The sequence below is a fragment of the Pundamilia nyererei genome, unplaced genomic scaffold (genome assembly GCF_000239375.1).
Source record: "Pundamilia nyererei isolate P.nyererei 1_Seehausen unplaced genomic scaffold, PunNye1.0 scaffold00170, whole genome shotgun sequence".
NCBI lineage: Eukaryota > Metazoa > Chordata > Actinopteri > Cichliformes > Cichlidae > Pundamilia > Pundamilia nyererei.
The window spans coordinates 253376-258618 of NW_005187571.1; the positions used below are offsets into that span (position 1 = coordinate 253376).

Sequence of the window (5243 nt, forward strand, 5' to 3'; positions counted from 1 at the left end):
CTGATGATTTGTAAAGTCAGAAAAATGTAAAATTGATGCACATCAAAGGGAGGACAACAAAAGGTAGGATGTTACATTTGAGTGTTAAGGACTGACTTTGACTCAAGGTCAAATTTATGATCATATCATTCATCAATCACTTCTCATTAATGAATTGAGAGCAATGAACTGACAGTGGCCCTTTTAAGTAAAAATACTTGTACTACGGTACATAAATATTATCATAAAAGTACAGTTTGCTTTATGGACATGCTGATGGCAGCCTGTTCTTACTTTGTTGTTAAGTCAGTTATATTCATAACAGCACACTGCATTTTAAAAGCAGTTCACGTGTTTTTTTCTTTAAAGAGTTTTTAAAGAAAAATATAAAGTCTCTTATATTTGCAGAAAAAGCTGCACGAAATGTGATATTTGAAAGTGAAAAAAGAAATGACAGCTTATATTAAAAAGAAGCTGCAAGCAGCCTGACTCAATACTCATTTCTTTATGGGCCCCATGATAAAGGAGCCCATAAAAATTTTAATAGGTCGGCTTTATTCTATGAACAATAAAGATATCTCTATCTATAAAAGGGTATTTTTGGCTACTGCTTCATTTCCTAAGAATAATAAATTCACATGTTTGATTTGGCACATGCCCTTCCTGATGTGACCCTCTTATATGTCCGGGTTTGGGACCAGCATTAGGACACACTAGCTTGTAACACCCCGAGGCTGGCTTTGTGCCTCGTCCCTGTCAAACTGGGGGTCTGTTGCTGTAAAGCAGTTGTGTCAACCACTACACCTTGTAGCCACAACAAATGTCCTGTATCTATAGAAGAGCAATAACACGATTCTTGGAGAAGAAACTCTCTCGACATGCCAAGCAACTGGTTGTACAAAGGTTCACAATACTTAAAATAACTGGATGCATTATTTTAAGTAGGTAGGTTTTGACATTAGGTATTCTCTTGCAGTTGTACTTGAATGCAGCACTGTGTGTCAGTCAGATGTGTTTAACTTTATGTAGCTGTTCTAGTGACTTTACTGATTAACCGAGTAAATTATCTTAATTATCAAGTTGCTCAGTGGGCTTCGCCAGAGATTTTCCAACGTGATGTAGAGTTCGCTAAGGAGATTGTTGCCTCCTCTCAAGGCCATCCTCACTTCTTCTCTCTTCACACTAATAAGACCTACATTACTGGATCTCCCTAATTGGTATGCAGGGCTACTGGAAAGAGTCACAGAGGCAAACCATATTTCTTTGACAGGCACAGAAACATAGTAATTAGATCCAGCAGATGCTGCCTGCAACAGCTGCACCGGTAATATGGTTCTAGGATACAGTCCTCTGACTGGGCGAGCTCGGTTTAAAAAAGTCTTTGATACCATGAACGATACACCGGGCGGTTGCAGACTTACTGCCGGATGAGACGTGGGAACAGCAGGTTTGTTTGCAGAGAAAAGAGCAGGTATGGAAACACGTCTGCAACTGCAGATGTTTCACAGCACTTACGGGATTTAATGGCTACAGGGATCAAAGTGTGGTAGCTCCATTTTATATTGATCTGTGCCATAGTTTTATTGTTCAGTTCTTTAGAAGACAAACATCCGTCTAACTGTAAAATGCAACACCACACTGAATGTTTAAACAGGATTTTAAATGAAATAAATACGTATAGCACAAACAGTTTCAGTTAGTTTAATTTGTAAGGTTAACATTTCATGAATTTAAAAAGTGTTTTTTTTTTTCCACCGTCACGTTTCGCAGCAAATGTTCCTTATGTTATGGCACTAATTCATACTTGTTTTTTTCATCTCAGAGAACTGTGTCTTGAATGTGAAAAGTGGGAAATTTCACATCAGCCTGAGCTTTGGCTTCACAGAGCGGTGCAACTGAGAGAAGAGAAAACCACTGAATGCCCAGTGTAGCACTGAGAGTGAGAAAACACAAAAATACCACAGCAACTAGAGAGTGAAGGTTTATAAAAATAAAACTGAGAAGTTTCAAGTTGGTGAGTTAGAGGAAATTTCCCATTTAAACAATTTGTTTTTTTGTTTTTTTGTTTTGTAATAAGGGGATTCCTCGGGAGCGGGGAAACCAGGGAATCCAGAGTCTGGATCTGATGCTGAGTGAAGCCTTTTGTGTCAGGAGAGAAATTAAGATTAAACATCTCCTAAAAGGTCTCAGGGGAACAATAGACGCCAGGTTTACTTTGCTCTCAATTCAATCTTTATCAGGAAACTGAACTGAACAACAAGCCACGGATAAAATGTCAATCAATATATTGATGTATCATTATAATGCTTTAACATTTCATGTGAGACTGTTTCTTTAAAGAATATCCTCAGCTGACTTTGTTTCCTTTGAATCAAAGTGGTTATAAAAAAAATTTACATCCCAGTAAAGTTCCCATGGGAATAAAAATTTAGGAAAACATTTCCCATCTTTTGACTCTACCGCTGCCTCAGCGAGCAGACATTATATGTGTTCCATGGAAGTTTTTCCAAGTATGCATAATTTTTCTAAAAGAGTGTTCTTACCTGCAGGAGTTTGGTAGAAATCTGCAGAAAAATCTTATCTTACCTCATCTGCAGAGAACGACACAGGTGAACTGTTTTGAAGTCGTCCATGTTACTCTCTCTTCTCCCGACACACTGGAGCGGAGAGCAAAGCAGAAAGTAACCTGACATTCATGACACTCCTCCTCTGACAAGAACCAGTGTGTGTGTGTCTGTGTGAGAGAGACGGAGAGAGAGTTTGCTTGTGTGTTAGAAATATAGACGGATAGAGTAGGGAGGGGTTTGTGGGAGCTATTAGTGACTGTGGTGCTGAATCCCTCAAGCTAGGGTTGCAAGTTTCAGTAAGCAGGAGATGGAGACGGACGGAGAGAGAAAGAGAGATGTTTGTTTCAGGACCATGGAGAGCACTTGCCTCTGTGGCACAAACACATCATATTCTCCAGAGCTGTAGGCAATCAAGTGGAGAGAAGTATGAATGGATCTGGGATGAGATAAAATGGTAAAGCACTATTAAAAAAGAGGACAAAGAGAGAGGTTCACTCTGTTACTCTGTTGCTGCAGGACGCTAACCTTTCAGACTGTTGTTTTGACCTTTTAACCAAACTGGTGACGCAGACTGCCCCAGTTGGTAGATGACCTTACTTTGATGGAATTACCACTGAGGATAATGGTCCCTCTCCACAAAACAATACAGTAAATGAAACAAGGACCGTGCTATCAAATAAACCAGAGTCCTGCATGTAACATAATTGCTATGAGAAAATATCAGATGATTTATTGTGGTTGTCCCATCCAGACTTCGAGCACAACCACAGAACATTTGAAATTCTGAGTATCATCACAGATGTATTTTTGTTTGTTTGTTTGTTGTTATTTTTACAGTAATATCTTTGAAAGCTGCATTGGTAAGGACATAAGCGCCACCTCTACTATTTCTTCATTTGTCAAGAACACAAATCAATATCATTGTCTGTCTGTCTGTCTGTCTGCAGTTGGGTGTGTTTGTTTCCTGTCTCCTATAAGCCAATTTCTCCGGTTTCCAAGAAACTCTGGCATGTCTTATTATCTTGAGTAATTTTAAATATTAAAAAATATATATATACGGTGGTAGGTATGGATCATTTTATCTTTCATCTTTTACAGCAATAACAAATTTCCTCAAAAAGCAGATCTTAAAGAGGATGTGTAGGCTAATGCTAATTTTCAGCATCATAATTTTATCCTTGGCCTCAACTAGAGCAGCTATGCATGAGTTACAGATCAAAATAATCCTTCTTGCTTGTACAGTGGAGTTTAGTGCACATGAAAGAAGTCATTTGAGTTCCCATCTCATTCCCTTTAAGCTAACTTGTTTCTTATTAGCTGCCACTGAGAAACAGAAGGTTTGAACAGCAGGTAGGTGAGACTTTGGTTTTCACTGAGTTGCGTGGCTGAGATGACCATACTAGGGATATCTTCACTCTGAATGAATAAATTATAGTTAAGATAGAAAAAAATGGTGAAACAAAGCCTTTAGAGCTCTCTGATAAATGTTTGGCTCATATGGATAGTTAGAAAAAGACACAAGTAAAAGCGTGAAATATAAACATTTATCCATTTTTATTATTTTTAATAATTTCAAGAAAAAAAAGTAACTTTTTTTGTCATTAATTTTGACAATATTTAATCTTTACTTCTAACATTCAATTCAATTTTATTTATATAGCATCACAAGAACAGTTGCCTCAAGGCACTTTAATTTTGTAAGTAAAAGCCCTGGAACAATACAGTGAAAACAGAGAATCATGTAGAAGGAAAAACTCCCTTTTAACAGGAAGAAATCTCCAGCAGAACCAGTCTTAGGGAGGACAGCCATCTGCTGCGACCGTTTGGGGTTAGGTGAAGTAGACAGGACAAAGACATGTTGTGGAAGAGAGACAGAAGTAAAAAATAACTAATAATCAAAAGCAGAGCAGTATATAAACACAGTGAGTGAAAAAGGTGGCATTTAATGTAATTTACATTGAAAAAAATTTGAGCTATCATCAAATGCTAACTTGACAATATCAACTAATGATTAGAAACTACATGTAGTTGAAAACAGCTGATAGACATTTATTGAAAAGCTGGACTTGGAGAACAATACATAAGAAGACAACACTTTCACACATGTGCAGCTCAAAAACGTAAACGAACACACCAGATCTCAACAGGGAAAAAAATAATGCTCTATACTGATATGGAGTGGTTGATGTGAATGTGTTTGTAAAGACTTGGCACATTTACATACGCTTGGAACATTGTTCTGTTGGGGCATCTTGGACTAGAACTGGGCTAACTTTAGCTACGTGTTCATCTGTTTTTAACTAAGAGGATCTAACGTTCAGTCCTGAGAAAAACTAAGCACACCCAAGTACATGGTAGAACTGCCTTAAGCACTAATGACTTGAATTAGTGGTTTTCTGGATGACTTTATTAGCCTCTCCAATCACAGTGGAGGAATTTTGGTCCACTCTTCTTTGCACTTCAGTTCACTGAGGTTTATGCACAGCGCATCGTTCCAATGAGGTGAATTTATTGTGACGTCAACTCATGGAGCAGTTGTGTCACTTTATTAAAATACGCATGGAGACAATAGGGAGGTATTGATCTTTTCCCCTAACACTGGGCAAAACTATCCTGGCGTGTGGTTAATTTGGACCTGAAACACAGACTTGAACTCAACCTTAATAAACAGGAAATGAACCTTTGTTTGGGTGCAGC

At 38.0% G+C, this 5243-nt stretch overlaps 1 protein-coding gene across 1 annotated transcript in view; it reads right to left on the minus strand.

The window, feature by feature from the left end:
- Positions 1–2671, minus strand: part of LOC102209405 (muscarinic acetylcholine receptor M2-like) — a 7852-nt gene extending 5181 nt beyond the window's left edge. The window contains exon 1 of the mRNA XM_005745933.1: positions 2566–2671. The gene's annotated coding sequence lies outside the window, so the exon portion shown is untranslated. The remainder of the gene's footprint in view (positions 1–2565) is intronic.
- Positions 2672–5243: the final 2572 nt, after the last annotated feature.